The 27662-nt window shown below is 46.9% G+C and overlaps 1 protein-coding gene across 4 annotated transcripts in view; it reads left to right on the top strand.

Annotated features, from left to right (window-relative positions):
- The first annotated feature begins 8825 nt into the window (after positions 1 to 8825).
- The window catches only part of SLC35E2B (solute carrier family 35 member E2B), a 42690-nt gene continuing 23853 nt past the window's right edge, over positions 8826 to 27662 (top strand). For 2 of the 4 annotated variants that reach the window (XM_064281102.1, XM_003413213.4), the window contains exons 1-2: positions 8826 to 10726; positions 14322 to 14448. The gene's annotated coding sequence lies outside the window, so the exon portion shown is untranslated. Of the gene's footprint in view, positions 10727 to 11903; positions 11926 to 14290; positions 14449 to 27662 lie in introns of those variants that run through there. The other 2 variants (XM_023552152.2, XM_023552153.2) reach the window with 2 other exon arrangements.

Raw genomic sequence — 27662 nt, 5'->3', positions numbered from 1 at the left:
TTCCTTTTGCTGGAACTCCACGTTTCCCCACTGCAATGTTCTTTTGTGCTGCAGCTGTCTCTATTCCCTCAATGAAACTCTTTAATTTTCAATTTTAACCAGGGTTAGTGATTTTGCTCTACGACACTGTCTACACTGGATTCCTGTCTATACCAGATTCCAGTCCACACTGGAATCTCGTGTGTGGTGACGTGGAGAGAGAAAGGACTGATCTGCCAAGTGTGCTAGACAGTTGTTGAAATTCCAGATGAATTGAATAATTGCATATACAAATAAAACTGAAAAATGGGAGAAAATGAAGAGGAATATCTGATCTTGCAAAGGGAATATGACTGTCTAAGCACAGAGCGGTGGAGAAAAAAACTCACGTAGGGGTCGTGACCCTAATACCTTGCAACGTGTTTTCTCCTATTCAAAATGGGTGATAGAGAGCTTGACATAACTAACACCATAATGATGCTCCAAGTAATCTGTGAGACTTTTTTTATTGCACTGGGGCACTGGTCTCTTCCAAAGGGGTGCAGAGCCCTCTCGGCTCTTGTGGCCTTGGTCTCTCTCCTCTTCTTTGTTCTCTTGAGAAATGGCCTTCAGTCTGCAAGACAGCAGCTAGGAAGCCTGCCTGGTGCTTTTGGTCTGCAACTTTTCTTGCTCCTTGTCTCTGTCAGAGTGGACTTGGCAGGTCAGTTCCACTAACCGAGAGATTCTTAGGTAAGTTTTTTCAGCCTGTTACAAACATACAGATTGGAGTCCAGATGTCCGACATGCATATCTTTAGTTTAATAAAGAATTTCTTGTAGTTGTTTTATGATGTATACGACCATCTGTGGGCTACGTGCTTAAAAACATTAGGTAACCCTTCCCAAAATGATATATAAGCTCTGATGTAAAAATTGTTCTCTGGGACTCCATAGAGCCAGCCTGTGTTGCTTCTGGTCCCCGGTGATGTATATACATCTCCTGAATAGACTTCCTCACTCTTCCTGACTTGGAGTACATTTCATTGGCTCACCTGCTCCAGGGCACTCAGGTAACAGGGTTAAGTTCAATAACACACACCCTGTAACCAAAATTAAAAGATCAAGTGCAAAGAGGGAAAACATTTGCAGTAATACAACAGGTTGATATTAGTAATGTAGAAAAAAACCTCATCCAATTCACACAAAACACTATGAAAAAGATTGTCAAAGAACAGAAACTGGTGATTCAAGGAAGAAAAAAATACAGATAGCTAATAAAGGACAAATGATCAAACTCATTTCTAATAATAATATAAAAAAAACTTTAATAAAACATTAAGGCCTCATCATAAGCCACCACCCCCCATCAGATTAGCAGAGGTTTAAATGGCCGCATTTAAAGCTATCAAGTGTTCAGGGAATCCTGGCTTATGCCCTTGGAATCCAGCCAGAGGAAGTTAAAACTACAGCAAATCTTGTCATTTTTACTCTGAGCCGTTTGCTGTGGCATCACTATGACTGAAAAATCACATGGCACAGTGGTGAAATAGTTCATGGTGCCTTCAGAAGTAGGAACCTGCATGGTGCAAGCAGTTTGTAGTTGGCTGCCAACCAAAAGGTTGGCAGTTTAAACTCACCCAGTGACTGCAAGAAAAGGGCTTCAGTAAAGATTACAGCCAAGAAAACCTTAGGGAGCAGTTCTACTCTGTAACACACGAGGTCGCCATGAGCGAGGGACTGACTGGATGGTAACTAACAGCTACCGTCTTCATATGCTGTCTAAAGTAGCATTTCCTAAGAATATTTAGAGTCAAGGAGAATTGTTAATAAAAAAAAAGTTACAAGAAAGGGGCAGATGGCTATAATTTTTAAACAAAGGTGTTGGCGAGGATGTGGAAACACTGTGCATTGCTGGGGGGACTGTAAATGGTGCAGCCGCTGTGGAAAACAGTTTGGTGGTTCCTCAAAAAATTAAATACAAAATTACCATATGACCCAGTGTCTTAGTTATCTAGTGCTGCTATAACAGAGGAACCCTGGTGGTGCAGTGGTTAAGAGCTCGGCTGCTAACCAAAAGGTTGGCAGTTCGAATCAACTAGCTGCTCTTTGGAGACCCTGTGGGGCAGTTCTCTGTCCTATAGGGTTACTATGAGTTGGAATCAACGTGTTTGGGTTTTGGATTGGGCTATAACAGAAATACCACAAGTCAGTGAATTTAATGAACAGAAATTTACTTTAGGAAGCTAAAAGTATGACTTCAAGGTGCTGGCTCTAGAAGGCTTTCTCTGTCCTCTCTGGGGTAAGGTCCTTGTCTCTTTTCAGCTTAGCTCCTTGTTGATCTTCACGTGGTATGGCATCTGTCTCCCCCATCTCTGCTTGCTTGCTTAATCTGCTCTTTTATATCTCAAAAAGAGATTGACTTTATATACCCCACACTTCTTGTTAGATGCTGTCAAGTCGGTTCCGACTCACAGTGACCCTATGTACAAGAGAATGAAACACTGCCCCATCCTGCACCATCCTCACAGTTACCGTGGTGATTCAGCTCATTGTTGCAGCCACTGTGTCAACCCATCTCGTTGAGGGTCTTCCTCTTTATCGCTGACCCTCTACCAAGCATGATGTCCTTCTCCAGGGACTGATCCCTCCTGATAACATGTCCAAAGTATATGAGATGTAGTCTCGCCATCCTTGCCTCTAAGGAGCATTCTGGCTGTACTTTTTTTTTTTTGTACTTTAGATGAATATTTACAGAACAAACTAGTTTCTCATCAAACAGCTAGTACACCCATTGCTCTATGACATTGGTTAACAACCCCACAACATGTCAACACTCTTCCTTCTCAACCCTGAGTTCCCTATTACCAGCTTTCCTGTTCCCTCTTGCCTTCCAGTCCCTGCCCCAGGACTGGTGCACTCCTTTAGTCTTGTTTTGTTCCATGGGCCTGTTCAATCTTTGACTGAAGGGTGAACCTCAGGAGTGACTTCATTACTGAGCTGAAAGGGTGTCTGGGGGCCATAGTCTCAGGGTTTCTCCAGTCTCTGTCAGGCCAGCAAGTCTGATCTTTCTTTTTGAGCTACAATTTTCTTCTACATTTTTTTCCAGCTCTGCCTGGGACCCTCTATCGTGATCCCTGTCAGAGCAGTCAGTGGTGGTAGCTGGGCACCGTCTTGTAGTTCTGGACTCAGTCTGGTGGAGGCAGTGGTACGTGTGGTCTGTTAGTCCTTTGGACTAATCTTTCCCTTGTATTTTTAGTTTTCTTCATTCTTCTGGCTGTACTTCTCACAAGACAGATTTGTTCTTTTGGTAGTCCATGGTATATTCATTATTCTTTGCCAACTTCATAATTCAAAGGTATCAATTCTTCAGTCTTCCTTTTTCAGTGTCCAGCTTTGGCAATGCATATGAGGAGATGGAAAAGACCATGGCTTGGGTCAGGCACACCATAGTCCTCAAGGTGACATCTTTGCTTTTTAACACTTTAGAGAGGTTTTTTTCCAGCAGATTCGCCCAATGCAATGCGTCTTTTGGTTTCTTGACTGCTTGACTGCTGGGTGTTGACTCTGGATCCAAGTAAAATGAAATCCTTGATAACTTCAATCTTCATTTATCATGATGTTGCTTATTGGACCAGTTGTGAAGATTTTTTTTCTCTATGTTGAGGTGTAATCCTGTAGTCTTTGATCTTCATCTGTTAGTGCTTCAAGTCCTCTTCACTTTCAGCAAGCAAGGTTGTGTCATGTGCATGACGCAGGTTGTTAATGAGTCTTCCTCCAATCCTGATCCCACATTCTTCTTCACATAGTCCGGTTACTCGGATTATTTGCTCAGCATACTGATTGAATAGGTATGGTGAAAGGATACAACCCTGACACAACACCTTTCCTAACTTTAAACCATGCAGTATTCCCTTGCTCTGTTCAAATGACTGCCTCTTGATCTATGTACAGGTTCCTCATGAGCACAATTAAGTGTTCTGGAATTCCCATTTTTCACAATGTTATCCAGTTGTTATGATCCACACACTAGAATGCCTTTGCAGAGTCAATAAAACACAGGGGAACATCTTTCTGGTATTCTCTGCTTTCAGCCAGGATCCATCCGACTCAACAATGATATCCCTCATTTCACGTCCTATTCTGAATCTGGCTTAAATTTCTCGCAGATCCCTGTTAATGTACTGCTGCAGCCACTTTTGAATGATCTTCAGCAAAATTTTACTTGCATGTGATATTAATGATATTGTTCTATAATTTCTGCATTTGGTTGGATCACCTTTCTTTGGAATAGACATAAATATGGATCTCTTCCAGTTGGCTGGCCAGGTAGCCGTCTTCCAAATTTCTTGGCATAGATGAATGAGCACTTCCAGTGCTGCATCCGTTTGTTGAAACATCTCAATTAGTATTCTGTCAATTCCTGCAGCCTTGCTTTTTGCCAATGCCTTCAGTGCAGCTTGGACTTCTCTACCTCCTGAAATGGTTGAATGTTGACTTTTTATTACAGTAACTCTGTGTATTCCTTCCATCTTCTTTTGATGCTTCTTGGGTCATTTAACACATTTCCCGTAGAATCCTTCAATATTGCAATTTGAGGCTTGAACTTTTTCTTCAGTTCTTTCAGCTTGAGAAATGCCAAGCATGTTCTTTCCTTTTGGTTTTCTAACTCCAAGTCTTTGGATGTGTCATTGTAATACTTTACTTTGTTTTCTTGAACCACCCTTTGAAATCTTCTGTTCAGCCATTTTACTTCATCATTTCTTCCATTTGCTTTAGCTACTGTATGTTCAAAAGCAAGTTTCAAAGTCTATTCTGACATCCATTTTGGTCTTTTCTCTGTTTAATGACATTTTGCTTTCTTCATGTATGATGTCCTTGATGTCATTCCACAACTCATCTGGTCTCGGTCATTAGTGTTCAACGCGTCAAATCTATTCTTGAGATGTTCTCTAAATTCAGGTGAGATATACTCAAGATCGTACTTTGGCTCTTGTGGAGTTGTTCTAATTTTCTTCAGCTTCAACTTGAACTTGCATAGGAGCAATTGATGGCCTGTTCCACAGTTTGCCCCTGGCCTTGTTCTGGCTGATGATACTGAGCTTTTCCATCATCTCCTTCCACAGATGTAGTTGGTTTGATTCCTGAGTATTCCACCTGGTGAGGTCAACGTGTATAGCTGCTGTTTATGTTGTTGCAAAAAGGGATTTGCAATGAAGAAGTCGTTGGTCTTGCAAAATTCTATCATGTGATCTCCTGCATTGTTTCTGTCACCAAGGCCGGATTTTCCAACTACTGATGCTTTTTTGTTTCCAACTTTTGCGTTCCAATCACCAGTAATTACCAATGCATCCTGATTACATGTTCGATCAATTTCAGACTGCAGAAGTTGATAAAAACTTTCAACTTCTTCATCTTTGGTCTTAGTGTTTGGTGTGTAAATTTGAATAATAGTCATATTAACTAGTCTTCCTTGTAGGCGTATGGATATTATCCTATCACTGATAGCATTCTACTTCGATAGATCTTGAAATGTTCTTTCTGATGATAAATGCAACACCATGCCTCTTCAAGCTGCCATTCCCAGGGTAGTAGACCATATGATTGTCTGATTCAAAATGGTCCATACCAGTCCATTTCAGTTCACTAATGCCTAGAATACCAATGTTTATGCATTTCCTTTCATTTTTGGTGATTTCCAATTTTCCTAGATTCATACTTTGTACGTTTCAAGTTCTAATTATTAATGGATGTTTGTAGCTGTTTCTTCTCTATCTGAGTGATGCCATATCAGCAAATGAAGGTCCTGAAAGCCTGAGTCCTTCCACATCACTAAGGTCAACTCTACTTTGAGGAGGCAGCTTTTCGCCAGTCATCTTTTGAATACCTTCCATCCTAAGGGGCTCATCTTCTGGCACTGTATCAGACAATATTCCGCTGCTGTTCATAAGGTTTTTCACACTGGCTAATTCTTTTCAGAAGTTGACTGCCAGGTTCTTTTTTCTAGTCTTAGTCTGGAAGCTCAACCGGAACCTCTCCACTATGGGTGATCTTTCTGGTATTTGAATACCAATGGCATAGCTTCATAGCATCATGTAAACTCTCACAATGACAAACTGACAGACTTGGGGGGGACTCCACACTAATACTTCCTTATTAACATAACAAAGAAAACCCATTCCCAAATGGAAATATAACCATAGATATGGGGATTAGAATTTACAACATATTTTGGGGGGGATACAATTCAATCCATAACACTAATTCCATCCCAGGTATATACCCAAAATAATTGAAAACGGGGATTCGAACAGATACTTGTACACCAATGTTCATAGCAGTACTATTCACAAGAGTCAAAAGATGGAAACAGCCCAAAAGTCCATCAACAGATGAATGGATAAACAAAATGTGGTATATCCATACAAAATGTTGTTGTTAGGTGCTGTCGAGTCGGCAGAACAAAACACTGCCCAGCCTTGTGCCATGCTCACAATTGTTATGCTTGAGCCCATTGTTGCAGCCACTGTGTCAATCCATCTTGTAGATGGTCTTCCTCTCTTTCGCTGACTCTCTGCTTTACCAAGCATGATATCCTTCTCCAGGGACTGATCCTGACAACACGTTCAATACAAAATATTATGCTGCCATAAAAATGATTCATGTTATAACATGAACCTTTAAAACATGCTGAGTAAAAGAGGTCAGACATAAAAGACCACATATTACATGATTCCATTATATAAAATATCCAGAAAAGACACATGCATAGAGACAGAACACAGATGGTTGGTTGCCAGGGACTGGAGGTGGGGGGAGATGGGGAGAAACTGCTTAAAGGGTAAGGAATTTTACTTTGGTGTGATAGAGATGTTTGGAAACTAGAGAGAGGTGGTGGTTGCACAACAATGTGAATATACTAAGCGTCACTGAGTTATCCACTTTAAAATGGTTTGGCTTCAGCAGCTGGCAGTGTGGGCAGCACTGCCCAGAGGCCGGCTTTGCAGGGGGAGGGGACACTGTCCTTTTCAGGGAGGGCTGCCTGGCACATTATTTCAAACTTGTTAAAGTGCACCCATGTCCCACATGAAATGTAGGATTTTTTACAAATTTGCTTTTGAAATTATTTGGCTACAACCAACTTGCTGACCACAACTAACTTGCTGACCACAAGTGGCCACAACCACCTGGGCATCTTGGGATTATTGGCAACCCAAGAAAGTGTAATGTCTAAACTGCTTTCAGATTTACAGTCCTCACGAACGATGAATTTAGCCATGATGATGACATCGGATTATATTCTGAGATGTGTACTTAAAAACTTTTGCAGCATTCTTTTTATATTTTCTATTTTCAGTCTTCAGCTTCTGACTAGCACCCAGGGCTGCGGAGGGGCACTTGCTGGCCCTCCCTCCACCCTAAGCCCAGGCGAAAGTACCCGTGGGGAACAGGGCCACAGGTCTCAAGGCCACCAGCAGGCGCAGAGCTGACACCATGGGGGAGGGGGGGCGACGAAGGAAGCCGATACCACCTGTCCACTAACTGACCCTCTCACCAAGATTCTGAAGACTTGATTTATTTTAAGGCAATGTAAAGAAAAACAAGCGAAAAATTTACAAAATTTAAATTTAAAAGTAATCTTTAAAGAAAGCCCTTTGGCCTGTAATTTCTTCACTCCTGAAAGCTTATCCCTAGGGATGTAACTGGGAAGGAGACTCTGGTAGCAGGCTCCGCCCGGTCCTCGGCTACTGCGGGTGTGGACAAGGACTAGGCTGGAGCGTCCGCGCACGGCCACCCCTGGGGGACTGCTGGGCGATGGGCCTCAGGCCGATCCAGCTACGCCAGAGCTCCTTCTAGTGCTGGGCCGCTGGCAGCACAGGGACCAAGGTATTCTCTTCGCTTTTTTTTTTTTTTTTTTTTTAAACCAGGCCTCTTTGAACTGGATTTTCCGCCCCTGAAACGGAAACTCTGGCAGCGGTCTGGGGAACAGAGGCCGGGCCCACCCGCTGCTTCCATCCTGCCCCCACCTGGGCCGCGGTGGCACGCCCCGCGGGGCGACAACGGGGCGGCCGCGGGGACCCTGCAGCACTGCCCGCCAGACCCCCGCGACGGGTGGCGACGCTCCCGCGGCGCTGCCTGGGCTCCACAACCGCGTCGTCAACGGGGGCGAGGCGTGCGCCGACGGCTTCCGGTTCGTCACTTCCTGCTCGCCCCTCGACGGCTGGGGTCGGCCCGCCTCTCAGCTGCTGGTCTCGGGAAGTTGCTCGCGCCGCGCTTGTGAGGGTTACTTCTGCTTGGGGACGGCCCTGCCGTCCGCGCTTCCGCCCGCCCGTGGTTCCCGGGACGAGCAGCGTCCTCGCCCGACCGCTGGCACCGGGTCCCGTGGGGAGGGCCGGGGCCTCCAGGCGCAGCCGCACCGGAAGGCCGGGTTCCCGGGCCCCCGGATGTCACGAACCAGGCGCTCGGACGCCTCGGGCTCTGCTCGCTCGCACAGAGCTGGGGGCTGGTGACCGAGTTCCGTGACGGTGGGCAGTTGATGACGTGAACTCCCGCGCCTGGCTCGTCCTGCTCTGCGCCAGGTCCTGGGTCCTTCCGTGGCCTGCAGCCCGTCCAGCGTCTGGCCTGGATCACCTCTCTGTCGCCTGGTCCCGTATAACGCCTGTGTGGAGTGTAAATGCTCTCCCCAAGGAAGCCTAAGCCGCCCCCCCGCCAGATCAGAACCTCACCCATTTGGTTTACAAACTCCTTCCAGGCTGGCTGCGCAATAGTGGTGTCCAAGCCGCAGCCAGACAACCTTGTGCTCCACCCCATTCCTAGGGCCCCCACAGTACCCGCCACACCATTCTCCACATCTCACCTCTGTCATGGCCAAACACCAGACTTACACTCTGTTGGAAGTAAAAAGAGTTTTATTGAAGAATTAAAAAGTTCCCCACAACTGAAGAGACATAAGTATCCAGGAGGGATACTGCAGTGATCCAAAGTGCAGGAAGAACAGTGAGGTTTTTTTCAGATGGAGCAAACACTTAGTTCTCACAGGCCATGGGGTTGCAGAGAGAAGGAAAAAAAAAGTTACGGAGAGGGGTTGTTAAACTACGGCTTTTCTTTACATCAATCTCTAACTTTACATTTATTTCTTTCTTCTTGGAATATCTTTGACCAAGACATTCTTTGTAACTTCAGCAGGTCCATTAGTTAATATGCCTGAAGGACTGAGTCAGCTGTCTGCATATTTACTTTTTCCTCTTATCTTAAAGAAACAAGCTATATTTCTACCTTAATTACAGATCTGACAAAAAATCAGAAGTGAGGTGAAGGTCTCAAAGCCAAACCAAACATGTTGCAGTCGAGTCAATTCGAACTCCTAGAGATGGAGTAAATAAAGTCTGGTTTGAGAGAGTAAATTAGATTAAGACTTGGTTAATCGGCTTTTACTTCTTGGTTTCAGAGTGAGGAGAAAACTGCAGGGCTTCATCTTAACATTATCAATTCTATTTGACCTCATCCTGACCAAAGTATTTTTCCCTAGGACAAGCTGCATAAACATTCTTGACAAATATCTTTTAACAAACAATTCTTAGTAGAAGTTAAAAAACAAACAAACAAACAAAAAACTTCAGATCCTTCTTCTGTGTTTCCAGCAGTTAAGCTCTTAAGAGAAGCTGAATCGCCTCTTCAGAACAGTAGAGGCAGACACTTTGGTCAAGCTGCAGTTTAATTTAAACTGGAGCTTAATTTAGGTCTGAAATTAGCCATTTTAGTTGTGTCAAGGACCGCTTATTTTGGAATGCCCATACACCCCTCTCTCCCACCTACTCCATTTCCGGATGGTGCCCTGTGTATTTGTGGAGCCCTTTGGTACCAGGAACTGTGCCAAGTGCTGGGACCCTTTGTCCAGATCGCTGGCACTGAGCTGAGGGAGCTCCCTTTTGCAGGCCAGCTCTCAGGACCCTTGTGCACCTCTCCCAGGTGCTTCCCTCCCCTCCATTCGGAGAAAGCCCAGCTGCTGAAGGTTTTTGGGTGGGGAAATGACAAAGTGGCCTGTTTTGGACCATGATGTTTTAACTCGTAATCCCCTCCTCCTATGCCAGAGACACAGCACAACTCAGCCATGTTAATCCACCTCAAGAGGCCCCAGAATCACCTGCAGCGCTCTTCAAAAGACTCCCGAGGCCCACCTGCTCTTCGGAGGCCTAGAGTGGAGCCGGCTTCTAGGTTGGCGGCTCTCCCAGCGCCAGGGAGAAGCACTACCGGTTCTTTCTGTGTGGTAACCGAGACCGCTTTCGGTTTCCCCCTGCGTCTGCCCAGCCCTGGAGAAGGCCTTTTCCACCAGCGGAGCCGCAGACCACCTTAAATGGCGCGCGCCCTTAAGGCAGCGCACCGCCCCTTCCAGAGTGTTCGGCCAGGGCACCCCTTTGTTGAGAAGGCTCTGCGCCAGCCGCGTGGCGAGTTCCTCACGGGATCTCGCTCCCCAAGGCCCTTTGCAAACTCAGTCGGCCCATCCACCGAGGCCCAGCGGTTAGGGAGGGGCCGGTCCGGGGCTAGGAGACCGGCCTAAACTCTGCTCCCAGCGCTGGAGCTGCCCGAGCGCCGCGAGAGTGACCCTTGCCGCCGACCCAGAGCCCCCGGGGTGGGCGCTCGACCCCAGGGCGAGTGGCCAGCGCACCTGCCATCTGATGCCCGCAGGCCGAGGCCCCGGGCGTCCGCTGCGCCCCCCGGATGCGCACGAAGACCCCCGCACATGCTGTCGTTCCGCGGCCCCGGTCCGATCGGTGGGTGGAAGGGCCGCGCGGTGGGGTTAGCTGCGACTCCAGGTTGGGGAAGGGCTTTGCTTCTATCACTCTGTAAGTGAAACGCTCGGGAGGGTCCTAGGAAGGTCGTCCCCGCGTCCCCTGGCATCCCAGGGCCCGCAGCGCCGTTTCCTGCCCTTTGCAGCCTCCGGTGGGGACGTCACTGCCCCACAACACGAGGACCATTATCACGTAGCCACAGTACTACGGTTCCACACACCGAGAGCCCGGGTACCATTTTCTGACATCCTGGGAGGGACGGGCCTTGGCGCGGAAGTCTCTGGTTTCGGGCGCGCCTTCCTCGGGGGATGATGTCGCATCCGGCGGCTAGAGACGGAGGCCGGCCCGAGGGCGCGGGGGGCTGCTCTGTGCCGGGAGAAGGCCCCCAGCTCGCCGGCTTCGGCTCTCCGGCTGGGAGCATGCTGCTTGATTAGAACTATCTGGGCCGTTTCTCCAAGGGTGGCCGGGCAGTTGGGACAGATGCCGAATTATCACAGATGACATGGGCACCCTGCATTCTCGGGACTGAGCCTACCGGCCTTGCCCGCCGCCCTGGCCTGTGCCACCCGCCCTCCGACCCCTTACCCTCCTGGCGCCCCGGTCTGGGACCCCTCCCCGATCGCCAGCGGTCCCCTCGCTCCCTCTCGTTCATGTGTCACCTCCTCCGAGGAGCTTGAGTCGGACCGCCCCTCGTTCTCTGTCACCCGGTTTCATTCACTTTGCGGAGTCACCCGGTCACAGATTCAGCCCCCGCTCCGCGGCACCGGGAGCCCGCGGCCGCGTCCCGGCCCGACTGTGCGGCCAGAGGTCGCCACTCCGGGCAGCTGCGTGGGGCCCCTTGGAGCTCCGGCCACCCGGAGGGGCCCGTCCGGCTCGGAGACGTGGCCTCCGCCCTGGCGGGGGAGCAGACACTGCGGGGGTCGCTCGCAGGGCCCGCAGCGTGGCTGCGGCCAGACTCTCCTCCGCCACCGGGTCCCTGGCCCCAACCACTCCCCGCCGCCGACCCGCTGGCTCCCGCCGTGCCTCCTTGCCGCGCGCCGCGCTCGGGCCCCGCGTGGCCCCCTGGGCAAGGGTGCCCTCTCCTTCTGGCCCCGCGCCCCATTCTGGGCGATCCTCTCCCCTCTGCCTCCTCTAAGGGCGGGGGGGGGGGGCTGGCCCTTCCGGGAAGCCCGGACTCGAAGGTAGGACTGGGTTGGCGGGGGGGATGGTGGGGGGAAGACGGAGGGGCACTGGGGGAGGTCAAGGGGTCAGAGGGGGCAGGGAAGGGGACACGGCATCAGGGGCGGGGAGAGGCGGGGTCACAGGAGGCAGGGTCTGGGGCAGTCGAGGGTCTACTTGGCGCGGGGTGCGTGGAAGGAACCAGAGGGATTTGTCTTTAAACTGGACAGGTGAGAGCAGGGGCCACAGTTAGCTGCACCTCCCCGATAGCACCAGGTAAAGATGCTTCGTCCTGACCCTAGATCCCGAAGGCTGAGTGGTCCTCAGCGTCACGCGACGGAGTTTTTCTGGCCGGATTTTAGAGCAGAAATTACCTCCTTGGCCCAGGCACCACCTTTTGTACCTGGTGTTCCATGACTCAGGCCGATGCTGTTCGGAGTCAGTCTGCAGATTTCTTTAACCGGGTTCATGGGGCCTTTTGGATGTTCCCGTGGTTCCCCGTAATTCTGACGCTGGGGCCTTCGAACAGGTTGCTGCCACTGCTGCACAAGAAAACAAGCTTCTATTGAGAGGCGGAGTCTTTGTTCAGTGGCTTTTTTAAACCTTTTTAAAAATAATGTAAAAGTACTTTAAAAATATTTAAACTTGTGAACGTTTTAAAGCAGAACGAAGCAGTATTAAATATTATAAAAGGAACATTAAAAGAGAGAATAGGGTCGTTTTACATTAAATTAATCCATTTTCAATGTGGAAAAACATTTTTTTTAATCAATCTGAAATTCCACACCCCAGAGCTGAACTCAGGTACTAACTGGGTGTATGTTCTTCCAAAATTTTTGTACTTTCTAAATCAGAGCCTTTTATGTAAACTGTCTTCTCACCTGCTCTCGCTTTATCTGTGGCAAAGGTATTTTTGTTAAAAACTGTAGGTGTATAATGTGTTGTCCTGACCAAGTACACAGCAGCCCGGTATGTGACTGCCCCGGAGCTTATTACAAATTCCTTATTGTTGGGCACTTGGATGGTTTCCAGTGTTTCAGAAAGTTTCAAAAACAAAGCCGCTTGGACATCCTTGGACATACAACTGTAGACATTTGTTTGATCACGTCTCTGGAAGTGGAATTTCTGAATTTTAATCTATAAAGCTTGTAGACTTCTGATACATTTTGTCTGAAATAATCCCTTGATAATTTGAACCAGTTTAGACTTCCTCCAGGAGGGGTTTGAGAACATCTTGAGTTTGTTTGTTCCGAAACAGGGATTCTTAACCTCGGGTCCAGGCAGCCTAGAATTTAGGGGTCTGGGAAATTGGGTAGGGGGAAAAAAACAGCATCTTTATTTTCACTAAAGTTCTAGATGAGGTGTTCTTCCATGATGAGTTTAGGCAACAAAAAACCACCGTGGTATTTATTAGCAGTACCTGTGGCTTTGTCGAAAACCCTGGTGCCGTAGTGGCTAAGCACTACGGCTGCTAACCAAGCGGCTGGCAGTTCAAATCTGCCAGGCGCTCCTTGGAAACTCTAGGGGGGCTGGACGGCAGTGGGTTGGTTTTTGGGTGGTGGCTTTATTGTTATGATAAATTCCAGGTATTGTCCTTCCTTTCCTTGAGCGCATCACTGTGAGACTTTGGTATGGAGTGGGCTCACAGGTAGACCTTGTTATTCATTGCTGCACATGTATACGTATATATTTAATAAAGATGCCATGGATTTGGTTCTTGAAATGTTTTTTTTTCCCAACAGTCTTGCTGTCCTTTTCTACCACCATCAATGCCCCTAAGCAAAAACTCCCCTTCCTCCCCTGCTTTAAAAAAAAAAACTCGTTGCCGTTGAGTTGATTCTGACTCATGGCGACCCTATAGGACAGAGTAGAACTGCCCCATAGAGTTTCCAAGGAGCACCTGGCAGATTTGAACTGCCAGCCTCTTGGTTAGCAGCCATAGTGCTTAACCACTACGCCACCAGGGTTTCTCCCCCTCCTTTTAGTTTCTGCATTTTTGCTTATTTCATATAAGCCAGATTATACACTGTTTATCCTTTTGTGATTGACTTACTCACTTTGTTATGTTTTTATAACCACATTTTAGTAGAGTTGGTGTCATTTTTAATCCTGCACACACAGTCTTCAGAGGAGGGGTCTCAGGTATGAAAGTTAAGAACCACCTACCTTGCTGAGAGGGAAAAGTTTCTGTTTGGTATTACTTGCTTTCTCTGGGCTATGTGCATTATCGTCTGAGAGAGAAAAGATGATTCAGACTTTATCACCAGTGGCCTGGGGGTGGGTTAGCCAGTGCCCAACACAGGCCAGGTTCAGCCTGCTCCTTCCTATTTCCCAGCAGACTGGGGTCGGGGAGGCTCTTGGCTCATAAAGGGTATTGGTCATTTTCAGATGATGACCACTGACCTCCAGTCCTTTGCAGGACCAGAACTGCTTCTCTCTGAAAGCGACCTGAACCACACAGGCTGAGAAGGAAGGACAGTCCGTGGAGACACACCGGGCCAGAGGTGGGGAAGGCATCAGGGACCCAGGCCTGGCCGGCGACCTTGGTGAGTCAGGCCTTCTCTGTCCTTGGGGTTGGACCAACTTACCTCCCAGCTTCCTCCCAGTCCTCATGTCTTTTGTTGCTGAGCCCACCTCAGAGTGTCTCCATTGTGTCACAGAGTGGGTGGTCTGTCCAATATTTGAACTCCAGGCTCTTCGTGGTGGTAAACATTGATCTCATTTGATCAGACATCATCCACATTGAGATGACCTGTGTGATGTTCAGTTATTTGCGTATTGCTATGGGTTATTCATCCCTGGATGTAAACAGTTCATGCACTCAGCTGCTACCAAAAGATTGGAGGGTTGAGTTCACCCAGGGGTGCCTCAGAAGAGAGAACTGGCAATCTACTTCCAAAAAATGAGCTATTGAAAACCCTGTGGAGCACAGGTTTTAGTGTGGCACACATGGGTCACAATTGGTTTGGTTTTCTGGTGGGTTGTTAATTTTTCCCGCTAATATTGTACCACATGAAAATTTCATAATATATGTGCTCAGAAAAAGGGAATACTGCGTGGTTTAAAGTCAGAAAAGGTGTGCATCAGGGTCATTTCCTTTCACCATACCTATTCAATCTGTATGCTGAGCAAATAATCTGAGAAGCTGGATTATGTAAAGAATGGGGCATCAGGATTGGAGGGAGAGTCATCAACAACTTGCGTTATGCAGATGACACAACCTTGCTTGCTGAAAGTGAAGAGGACTTGAAACTCTTACTGATGAAGATCAAAGACCACAGCCTTCAGCATGGATTACACTTGAACATAAATTAAACAAAAATCCTCACAACTGGACTGAAAAACCACATCATGATAAATGGAGAAAAGATTGAAGTTGTCAAGGATTTCATTTTATTTGGATCCACAATCCACACCCATGGAAGCAGCAGTCAAGAAATCAAAAGATGCATTGCATTGGGCAAATCTGCTGCAAAAGACCAACCTAAAGTGTTGAAAAGCAAAGATGTCACCTTGAAGACTAAGGTGTGCCTGACCCAAGCCATGGTGTTTTCAATCGCCACGTATGCATGTGAGAGCTGGATGATGAATAAGGAAGACTGAAGGTGAATTGAGGCCTTTGAATTGTAGTGCTGGCGAAGAATATCATACCAAGGATTGCCAAAAGAACAAATCTGTCTTGGAAAAAGTACAACCAGAATGCTGGTTAGAAGCAAGGATGGCAAGACTCGCATACTTTGGACAAGTTATCAGGAGGGATCAGTCCCTGGAGAAGGACATCATACTTGGTAAAGTAGAGGGTCTGCAAAAAAGAGGAAGACCCTCAACGAGATGGATTGACACAGTGGCTGTAACAATGGGCTCAAGCATAAGGACAATTGTGAGAATGGTGGGGGACTGGGCAGTGCTTAGTTCTGTCATATTTAGGGTCACTATGAGTGGAAACCAACACAACAGCACCTAACAACAACAACAACAACAGTTCCTGGGCTCAATATTTTGTATCTCTGCACCAATATATCACATTGACCTTAAAGTCCTGATGTCTTGATAGGGGAAGTCCCCCCTCCCCCTGCTTTCCCCTCCTCCTGGTTCTTTTCCTTCAAGAAAGCATTAGTTGTTTTTTACCCTTTTTACTTCCACAGTTTTTCCTTTGTAACTAATAGGTATCTCATGGGGATATCCTATGAGACTAAATATACTGTTATTTCTGAACTTTCACCAATTAATTTTAGTGGACATTGATGATTCTTGCCTGGGTCAGTTATTACCATGGTGATTGCCTAATGTGGTTGTGAGGTACAGGAAGCAATTCAGTGTTTTGTTCTGGGCTCTTGAGAGCTGGACTATACCTGAGGCTAATGAATGGGGACTGACCAGACCAAGAGGAACCATCTGGGGGCCCAATGCTGATGAAGCCTCGTGAGGCATGATATAATTTACCATGGGCAGTGATGAGGCCGACAAAAGCCCTGAGCACTGAGGCTCAGACGGAGCTTCCTGGTTGGTAAGAGTGAAGGTATTCTCTCTGGAAGATATCATATCCCCTTGGGACATAAAAGCTCTGCGCCGGGACCACTCCCAGACCTTGCCTTATGCACCTCTTCATTTGTATCCTTTTTTGTTATACCAAAGCTGTTATCACAGATACGGTGTTTCCTGTGAGCCCTGTGAGTCATTCCAGCAAATTATAGGACCCAGAGGAGTTGTAGGGGTTTGCTGGTCTGAAGTAGGATTAGTCATGGGGACTCCTGAGCTTGCGGCTGGTACTCACTGACCTATCCCCAGGTGTCTAGGTATGAGAGAGAAGGGCTCCGTGGGCAACTAGGGTCTGAATTGAACAGGGACGAGATTTCCACAGGACACAGTTAGCATGTGGAGTGGGATTTGTTATCCACCACCAATTTGGCCTCAGAAGTGGATGATCTTAGTCTCACTGAACTGGTTTGCACAGTGGTTTTCTAATCTGTCATTCCTTTTATGTTTGTTAGTTAACTTCCTACTATATGGAAGAATTTTCTCTTCTTTTGCCATGTATTTATCAGAACGGATTCATGGATTCTTATTTATTCAGTAGTTATGACCCTTTACTATCATTATTTACTTTCTCTCTGAGATTGTCCCTGGATTTGGCTAGAGGGTGTGCCTTCATGCTTGATTCTGTGTCCTTTCTGACATGTCCCCATCATTCTTGGAGCAGTTCCTTCTTTCTGGCCTGACTGGATGTTCCAGGCTCATCTTGTACTTTCCCTGCTCCAGCCCTGGGAGGAGACATTTCTCCAAGAAGTTTGGTTTATTTTAGTGGAGAATGGATGTCGTTGCTTCTAGCTCCTTTCAGCATCCAGAATTGTGAAACAGATGTAGAAAGAGATATAGATGTGTATCGTGTACAGGTATGTATGTAGGTACCTCCGTCTGTCCTCCATCTATCCATCTGTCTTTCAATGTACTAACATCTATGAGTCTGATACCTGACACTTCCGTTCCTGTCCAATGCCCCAGGGCTCATTCTCTTCCTCATTTCTGTGTCAGTGAAGGTAACTTCCTTCACTGACTATCCTAACATGCACAGAAAGTAGATTCCAGGTTGCTAAGTCATGCCTCAGCAAAAAAGATACCTACCACTTAGGGTCCAGTATCCTTTTAGAGTTCTCTTTGTCTTTAATCTGAGGATGGATGTTCAGAATACTATGTTTAGAAGTTACTTGGGTTAGTTCTTTTTCTTTTCCCTTCAGTGTGACTATGTTGTTCATCTGATTTATGGTTTGGCTTGTATGTTTCTATTTGCATTCCACTTTAGGTTTTTTTTTTTTTCTAGCCTGACTGATTTAGTTCTTTTCTATTTTAAGTATGTGAAACATAAACATGGTTCTAGAAGCCAGAACTGTTTAAAAAGGTGCATTTGAGAATAGCTACCCTCACCCTCTCTCCCATCCCTTCTCTCCTTCACAGCACTCCCACCCTCTGCTTTTAACAATGTCGTTAGACTTGGGTTTGTCCTTCTTACCTTTCTTTTTGTACAAATGCAATTTTAATGTTGCTGCCTGTGGGTGATCTCTGCTTTCTCTATAGATGCATTAAGATTGTCCCTGTCTTTGGTGTTCTATAGTTTCATCACACTATGTCTTCATGTGAATTTCTCTTTATTTATTCTACTTAGGATACGTTATGATTTCAAACAAACAAACCCAGTGCCATCAAGTCCATTCTGACCCATAGCGACCCTATAGGACAGAGCAGAACTGCCCCACAGAGTTGCCAAGGAGCGCCTGGCAGATTCAAACTGCTGAACCTTGGGTTAGCAGCCGTAGCACTTAACCACTACACCACCAGGGTTTCCTGTTATGATTTCAGGAACTGTATTTTTAACCAGTTCTCAAAAATTTACACACTTAAGCTCTTTAAATAGTCTCTCTTCTCCATGATCTGCTTTTTCCTTCTGGAACTTTTATTATTATTTCTTCTATATCTTGGTTAATGTTTTAATTATTTAGTGTTTCTGTAACAGAAATACCACAAGTGGATGGCTCTAACCAACAGAAATTTATTCTCTCACGGTCTACTAAGTTAGAAGTCTGAATTCAGGGTGCCAGCTCCCGGGGAAGGCTTACTGTTTCTCTGTCAGTTCTAGGGGAAGGTCCTTGCCATCAATCTTCCCTTGGTCTAGGAGCTTCTCCGTGCAGGAGCCCCTCCGCTCCCGGCGCTTCTTCCTTGGTGGTATGAGGTCCCTCTCCTCTCTGCTCCATTCCCCCTTTTACGTTTCAAAAGAGATTGACTGAAGATACAACCTTACAACCTAATCCTGTAGATTGAGTCCTGCCTCATAAGCATTATTACAGGATTTACAACACATAGGATAATCACATCAGATCACAAATTGGTAGACAACCACACAATACTGAGAATCATGGCCTAGCCAAGTTGGCACGCAGTTTTGGGGGATACAATTGAATCCATAATGTGTCTCTTTAGTATTTTTGGTTCCATGTCTTTCTGCATAGTGTTCTGGGTCATTTCTTCAGAATTCTTTTTAAATGCATTAACTATATATATGTGTATATGTATATATATCTATATATACACACACAGACATATAGTACATCAGGTGAAAGTTTATAGAGCAAATTAGATTCCCACTCAGAGTTTGTACGTAAAGTGTTTCATGGCCTTGGTTTCATTCCCAATAATGTGTCAGCACTCTCCCCATTTCTACCCTCAGTTCCCGTTTCCTTTCATCCTGATTTTCTGCCCCTTCCTGCCTTCTTATCTTTGCTTTTGAGCAAGTATTGGGCTTTTGATCACTTAAAATTGATTGTTCTAAGGAGCCTGTTCCTCTCGGGTGTTATTGTTTATTTTATGGGTTTGTCTATTGTTTGACTGAAAGGTGGTGTCCAGGAATGGCCTCAGTTCCAGGTCAGAAGGGTGTCTTAGGGCCATGGTCTTGAACATTCCTCCATTCTCTGTTAGACCAGCAAATCTGGTCTTTTTTTGTGAATTTGATCTCTTGTTCTACATTTTTCCCCCGCTTTGCCTGGGACCCTCTGTTGTAATCCCAGTTAGAGCAGTTGGTATTGGTAGCTGGGCACCATCTAGTTCTTCTGGTCTCGGGGTTGTGTAGCCTGTGGTTCATGTGATCCATTAGCCCTTTGGACTAATTGTTCCCTTGAGTCTGTGTTTTTTTTCACTCTCCTTTGCTCCTGACTGGCAGAGACCAATAGTTGTATCTTAGATGGCCACTCATAGGCTTTTAAGACCCCAGATGCTACTCACCAAAGTAGGATGTAGAACATTGTCTTTAAGAACTATGTTGTGCCAGTTGACATGGATGTCCCCTGAGTCTATGGTCCTTTGTCTTTGAGCCTAGGAACTTCATCCCACAAGGTGTTTAGTTATGTCTAGAGGTTTCCCCAGCTGCGCCCCTTGTGTGCTTTATTGTCTATATTGATATACAAGGAGTAACTATAGTCATGTATTTAGAAATTTCCACTACCAAACCTGTTTTGATTACACCCTCCCTCATCCCTTAGCATATCTAGCCATCTATGTACCGATTTATAAATTATTGTTTGTTACTAGTATTTTTGCAGGATTGTCTATGCTATAATAGTTAACGATAGTTGTATTCTATTTTTTCATTCTTCTCAGCATCCTCTCTTGCCTTGGTATCGTTGTGCTGACTTATCCCATATTATGTATCGCCTTTCCCTTCACCAATATTAACACGTGTCTACTGTCTATTTGGTAATTTTACCTTCCTTCCCCCTCCCCCTCCTATTCTTGGTAACCATCAAAAAAAAATTTTTTTTTTCTATGTGTAAACCTTTTATTGTTACTTTATAATAGCAGGTTCATATAATATTTGTCCTTTTGCAATTGACTTATTTCACTCAGCATGATGTCCTCAAAATTCATCCATGTTGTGAGATGTTTCGCAGATTCATCATTATTCTTTATCGTTGCATAGTATTCCATTGTGTGTATGTATCACAATTTGTTAATCCATTTCTGTTGATGGGCATTCAGGCTACTTCCACCCTTTTGCTATTGTGAATAATGCTGCAGTGTACATGGGTGTGCATATGTCTATTTCTGTCTCGGTTCTTATTTCTTTAGGATATGTACCTAAGAGTGGGATTGCTGGATCATATGGTATTTCTAGTTCTAGCTTTTTGAGGAAGCACCATACCATTTTCCAGTGGTTGTATCATTTTACATTCCCACCAGCAGTGTGTAAGCATTCCAATCTCCCCACAACCTCGCCAACATTTGTTATTTTCTGTTTTTTTTTTTTAATTAGTGCCAGTAATGTTGATGTGAGGTGGTATCTCATTGTAGTTTTGATTTGCATCTCTCTAATTGCTAAGGGTCATGAGCATTTCTTCATACGTTTGTTACCACCCTGAATGTCTTCTTTGGTGAAGTGTCTGTTCATATCCTTTGCCCGTTTTTTAATCAAATTATTTGTCTTTTTTTTGTGCGTTAACTCTTTAAAAAAGCTCTGTCTTTTTCTGTTTAACCCATCCACTGAGTTTTTTCTTTTTTTTAATTAAAAAACTTTTCAAGTCTTTTTGATGCCTTTACAGTATAGAAGGTTGCAAAAGTCTATCTGCATACCCTTCTCCCGGCTACCCCTAATGCTAACATCTTACATAATCTTCGTATAATTACGTAAACCAGAAAATTCACATTGCTTCAATTCTGTTAACTAGTCTACAGACTGTATCAACTTTTGCCAGTATCCTACTATGTCCGTTTTCTGATCCACGACTCCATTTGGGATCCCACATCTCAGTAACCTGCCGTGTCCCCTTGGTCTCCTCCAATCTTTGTTTCTTAGGACCGGTATACTTTTGGGTTTGTCTGACGTTTTCTTGTGATGAGATTTGTGGTTGTGCTTTTGTGCCAAGAATACCACAGAGGTGACGTGTTGGGTTCAGCATGTCAGCTCAGTGAGAACGTGATGTCCCCAAGTTGCATTCTGGGTGATTCTAACCTTGATTGCTTGGCAAAGGTGATGTCTGCCAGTGTCTCTAAGGTAGAGTGGCTTGTTGTCCCATTGTAATTAGGGAATATCTTGTGGGGAAATAGCTTGAGACTTTGCAAACCTATCGATGAGTTTTATTTCAAAAGTTTTTCATTTCTAGGTGTTCTATTTTTGGTTGCCATACAGGCCGATTCGTTCCTGATCGTTTCTGTTGCTTGTCTGCCTGATTGTGTCTTGTTCTGAGTCTGAGAGCTTTAGATTCTGCTTTCTGCTAGCTGGAGAGCCTTCCTGGGGCTGTTGGCCATGCTCCTCCCCCTTCCACCAGTTGTCTCCAGGGCTAGGATCTTTGATCTTTGATCCTTATCTATTGATCTTAGTCTGGTTTCCAGGCCCAAGTGGTGGAAGCTTTGCTCCTGGTAGTTTTGCTCTGCTTCTGCCTCTTCTGATTTCCAGGGGCTGAATGTTCCCCTGCAGCCTCCTTCAAGGTGGGCTCCACGCAGGACCCTAGATCAGCCTGGGGGCCCCAGGTAAACTGCTCCGCCTCCCCAGCCCGGGCTTAGGTGTTCTCACTGCTCTGCTTATGGGCCCAGCCTCCTTCCAGCTCCCAGTGCCGTGTGAGCCCAGTGACACCTGCTGCAGGATCAAGGTCTGGTCTGAGCTGGAGGGTCAGGAAGCGGAGCAGATTTTCATTTCCCCTGTCCTGGTTGTGATTTCCAAGAGCCTAGTTTGGGTTTTTTGTTTGTGGGTGCTACTTGAGCGCCCCTGAATCTTAGCCGTAGTTCTGTGGATTTATCTTCTACATATTTTGTTTGCTCCCAGTTGTGTTTTCCGTCCTGCCTTCCTTCCTATCTTTCTTCCTTTCTCTCTTCCTCCTCTTCTCTACCTCCTCTTTTCCTCCATCCCTCCCTTCCTCCCTCCCTCCCGTTTTTTTCTTCCTTTTCCCTTTCTGTTTCTCTGTTGACCCTGCCTGTCTTTGACCATTTCCCAGGGAGCCCTGGGGGCCCACTAGAAGGTCATAACCAGATTGGCTGCTCAGCTTGGGGCTCTTGTTGAGACCACTATTTCAGCACTTTAGGTCCTCCCTTAGGCCTGTCAGATTCACCCAGCAGATTTTTCTGGCTTCCGGCCTAAAAAGTGCGAAAGCCAGCTGGGGTTCCTGGGGCTGTCGCAGGGCTCACGGTGAGAGGAGCTGGCCTGGGTCTCTGGTGCTTCTCCAACAGCGATTCCTCCTTATTTCCTGGCCACTCGTGTCCTGCCTGCACTGCTCTGCCTCCTAAAGACTCTGCCGAGTCTGGCTAACCCCCGCTGTCCATCCCTGTCCCCAGGGCCCACACCTTTCTCCTGATCTCCATTAAGCAAGGCCGAAGCAGGCACCTCCCCAGGGGCCCCCAGGACCCCTGGGCAGAGGACCGCCTGCTGGGACTGCCCACTGAGGGAGCAGCAGGCGAGGAGTCGATGAGGGTGGGCAAAAAGGGGCAAGTTCAGTTTTCAGAAAAGTGCTGCCGACGCTGCCTCCCTTCCCTCCCTGTCTCTCCCTTCTTCCTTCCTATTTTTCCTCCCTCCCTCCCTCTCTTGGCAGTTAATCCAGCCTGAAATCTGAATTCATAATAAAACAAAGATTTGGCCGTAACTTAGAGGAAGCCTGGTCTAAACATCCACCCATGTCCGTAGATGCACTGACCCCCTGAGTTAGCCAGGACCCCCCTCCCTGTTGCTGTGTCTAACACTGACACTGAAGTTTTGTATTTTAGATGGAATTCTTTTTTGGTTATGAATTTCTAGTTTACAGAACAGTTCAGAACATGGCACCACGCCTGCTCACGGGCTTCCATGTACTTTCCGACTGCAGTCTCTCTTCCTGGGGCCACGTCTCAGATCCCGCCCTGCTACCCCAGATGAGAAAGTCCCTGGCTGGTGCTCAAGTTTTTCATTTTCAGGCAGCTTTTTATGTTTTTATTCCTAAATAATACATAGTTATAGTGGGATATGTAGCAACTTTGTTTGCAGCCATATTATATGTTTTCTTCTGTTCTTTTCTGTCTTTTTGATGCTCTGACAGTTTTATGATTTATGCTGTTGGCACCTGTGGCTAAGACCCTCACTTCCCAGCTGCTGGCATCTGTCCCATAAATGTGCTACTATGTGGTCTCGGGTCGACGGTGTCGTCTCAGGTTGACGGTTGTTTTTTGTTTCTGTTGTATAGGATTTAATCTTAGAAAATTAACAGAGAGATACTCAGGTTTGTCATGCATAAGCACATTTAATTTATTGCAAGGTAGTCATGGCAAGGTATGGCAAGTAAGACCTCACATTTGTGTAGAACTGGAGAATCAGAGCTAACAGTTACAACGTCGGTTCAGCGGTTAGAGTCCAGCTCTTTAGACTTTTACCTTCAGTGAGAGGTCTCATGAGGAAGGCTTAAGCATGGCTGGAATTCAGCAGAGGTCCTTCATAGCTAGGGTCCAAGGTTGGCGGTGGCGGACAGAATCTCAGTTCTATCTCTGCCTTCTCTCAGTGAGTGAGCAGACATTTAGGGTTTATATGTGACTTTGTCACCTTGGCTTCACTCGACAAGGGCCAGGATTGGAGAGTAGCTGAATGATACATCCTTCCTTTAAGGTGAGAAATTAGGGAAGTTGTTGAAATTTGTTATGTTTTCTTGTGTCGTAGCGTGCCAGGTCAAAGTAAACAAAGATTGTTTACATTTTTTACATACTTCACGTGCTTCTGTGTTACTACTTCTAAGTTCAGAAATTTCCTGAATAACTGTCTCATGACGTACAGATTTCCAGTGCCTTTGAGTTGGCACTGACTCACAGCAACGCCATACACAACAGAACAAAATGCTGCCCAGCCCTGAGTCATCCCCATGATTGATTGGGGATCAGACTATTCCGATCCGTAGGTATTTCAGTGGCTGATTTTTGGAAGTAGATCTCCAGACCTTTCTTCCTAGTCTGCCTGAGTCTGGAAGCTCCACTGAAACCTGTTCCCCAACACAGCAACATGCAAACTACCACTGACAGCTGGGTGCTGGCTACACACGAGGTGCCTTGGCCGGGAACTGAACTCGGGTCTCCTGCAGAGAAGGTGTGAATTCTACCGCTGAGCCACCACTGCTCCCAGAGAATCAGCTAAGGAGATAAAAAATAATTCTAGTGCTTGGGCTACACCCTGAGCCTCTGGTTTCAAAGGTCTGAGGTGGAGCTGGGCATCTTTTTGTTTGTTTGTTTGCTGAAGCTCCCTGTCATTTGCTGTGCAGCCAGCATGAAGCTCCACCGCTAGTTTGAAGCAGAGAGACGTTTGAAGTGGGAGGAGGCTGGGTCTTGTAGCTGCTGATCAATGCTGGCGGTGAGGACATCTCAGACCATTAATGCTTAATTAATCAATGAGTTAATCAAACCATTTCTTAATGTTTTGTGAGCACTGGGAAAGAGGATAGTAGAGAGCAGAACCACGTGGGCATAAAAGCAGGAACCAGAAGGACAGTGGCTTCCCGACATCCTGTGTAGGCAGAATGCAGGGGTGGGAGTTGGTACAGTACCTTCTAAAATTGATCGTTTGTGTCTTCCATGACCAAGCCGTTCCATTCCCAGGTACAGAGCCAGCAGGCGTGTACATGTGTAGGCGCCGAAAGAGGGGCACGGGGAGGTCATAGTAGCAGGAATGATGACTGCATTGTGGTGTGTGCATTCGTCCATGGAAGGTGATGCAGCAACAAAAGAAGGAAGGTGCTCTGTGTAGTAGCGCAGGTGGACCTCTGCGTGAAGGTGGCTGCTCCTGCACATTCTTTGTACTGGGAGAGCATGTGCACTCATCAGGTGGAGATTTCTGATGCCTTAAATCATGAGGACACTGGTGGTTCAGTAGGAGAATTCTCACCTGTCATGCAGGAGACCCGAGTTCGATTCCCAGCCAGTGCACCTCGTGTGCAGCCACTGTCCATCTGTCAGTCGAAGCTTGTGTGTTGCTATGATGCTGAATAGGTTTCAGCAGAGCTTCCAGACTAAGACAGGCTAGGAAGAAAGGCCTGGTGATCTACTTCCGAAAATCAGCCAGTGAAATTCCTATGGATCGGAACAGTCTGACCCCAACCAATCAAGAGGAAGTCACACGACTAGGCAGCGTTTTGTTCCATTGTGCATGGGGTTGCCATGAGTCAGGCCAACTGGGTATCAGCTAACAAGAACAACGACAAAATCTCCTGCAGCTAATGACGAGCGAATGTTAGGGCAGGGAGCGTGGGTGTGGCTCCTGCACCCCCTTGGTGGATGGATGCCGGGGTCATGGCTGCTTAGCAGGGGTGTGGTATCAGTGGCTTTGATGAGAAGGAGAACAAGGGCCCTCATGGGTTGTATTAGTTTTGCCTGGAGTGTTGTGAATTTCTCACGTTAAAACGAAGTGAAGAGCTTGGACGGGCACATGGGAGACACTTGGCTAAGCAGAGCTGGAAACACACGTTTTGAATTCAAGCTTTGTTTTGTAATATAGCAAAGGAACAGCTGTCAGCATTCTCTCTCCATGCTAGAATGCAGAGTTCGATTTCTTGCCTTACTTACCAACCCCATGGATATTTCTGGAGCATTACCGCCTCACCCCACAAATGGGTTCAGTTTGGAAGCTCAGCTGTGGGCTGTGGGGCAAGCTGAGGTCCAGAGAGGGGCCCCATGACAAGCACAATGACAGGGGCCCTAGCGGAGAGGGACCGGTACTTTGGGAGCCTCGAGAATAGGGTTTGACCTTGACGGGGATGCTTTCCTGAAAAGGTGATGTCATTGACGAGGGTGGGAAGTTTCCCTGGTGGTAGGAGGGAGAAAGGATGGAAGGAACCGGGAGGAGAGAGAGTAGGGAGGTCCTGGGCAAGACAGGGGCTGTGGGCAGCCAGCAAAGGCTCGTGCAGGAGCCCCATGCGGGCATGAGCCCAAACCCTGACTCATGGCGCCTGACAGAGTTCTTAATGACTGGTTTTTCAGAAGTAGATAGGTAAGCCTTTCTTCCAAGGTACCTATGAGTGGACTTGAACCTCTAACCTCTCGGTAAGCAGCCAAGCTCGTTCACCGTTTGCACTGCCTAGGGATTCCAGGCAACTGACAGGTTTATGTTGTAGCCATGGGCCTTTCTCTAGCATTTTCCCTACATGAGAGCAGATGGCAGCCCCAGCTCCAGCCAGACCCCCGTTCTGGGCAGGTGGTCATCGCCGAAACCCTGGTTAAAGCCAGCATGAGAAAAAAGTACCTAGCAGCACCAGGTGACAAGAAAGACACTCTCCAACCCTGCCTGCTGTCCCAGGATGGCAGCCTGTGCATGCCATAGGCGCTTGAGTTTATGCCACAGGATTCATCCAGGAAGTCATGTGAACTTTGGCCCTGAGCCTGTGTTGCCCCAGGACACATGGCAGAGGCAAACACCAAATTGCTCTAGAAGGCACACCCTCAGCCCAGAGCAAAGGGTCCACATGTCGAGATCTTCAGAAGAGGACCCTGGGGTGCAGCCCAGGCTGATTCCCCAGGAGTGAGCATCTGCTCACACACACACTCACACTCACATGCACACCCACACACACGCACAAGTGTACACATGTCTATATACATGCACACACATGCACATACACGCGTGTATAGACACATGATCATGCACACAAATGCACACACACAGAGATGCAAATGCACACATGTGCACACACACCCACACACGCACATAGACAAAACTAGGTTAGATTGCTGAGGCCTTGGGAGAAAGACTTATCAGAGGCCATAAAATAAAAGGTATCAAGGAGGAATTGGAAATTTAAGGAAAGAGCAGGATGCGAGGAGAAAAGCAGCAGTGTTGAGCTAGAACCAAGTGGGATGTCTGGAAATGAGAAAGACCACGACTGAAATTTAAAATGCAGCAGGCAGTGACAGAAGGGCGCCCCCACTTAGAACAGCTGGGCAAGGTGGATGAAAGATAAACAATGTCTGCTGAGTTTGCGGGGTGGGAGCCACAGGCCTGAGAAATCACTGGGGTCCTGTGACTGCCCAGGGTCCCGTGACAGCCCCAGGGGCCATGAACTGGACCTGATGCAAAAGGGACAGCTTGGGCAGAGAGATGGGAGAGTCCTTCTGCCTCAGAACCTGGTGGGGTTAGGCGCTCGGTGGGGCCACTGGGCCGGGCAGCCTTGGATGGGGACAGCCCTGGACTCTGCTGCAGTGGCAGAGAGGCGGTGAGCCGAGAGAGGGCACTGCATTGAAGGCTGGGGCTGGCACAGTGCCCTGGGAGGGGAGCAGTGGCCACCAC

This window comes from Loxodonta africana, chromosome 3 (genome assembly GCF_030014295.1).
Source record: "Loxodonta africana isolate mLoxAfr1 chromosome 3, mLoxAfr1.hap2, whole genome shotgun sequence".
Taxonomy (NCBI): domain Eukaryota; kingdom Metazoa; phylum Chordata; class Mammalia; order Proboscidea; family Elephantidae; genus Loxodonta; species Loxodonta africana.
The sequence above is the reverse complement of the archived record's forward strand: the minus strand, read 5'-3'. Positions and strand labels throughout refer to the sequence as shown.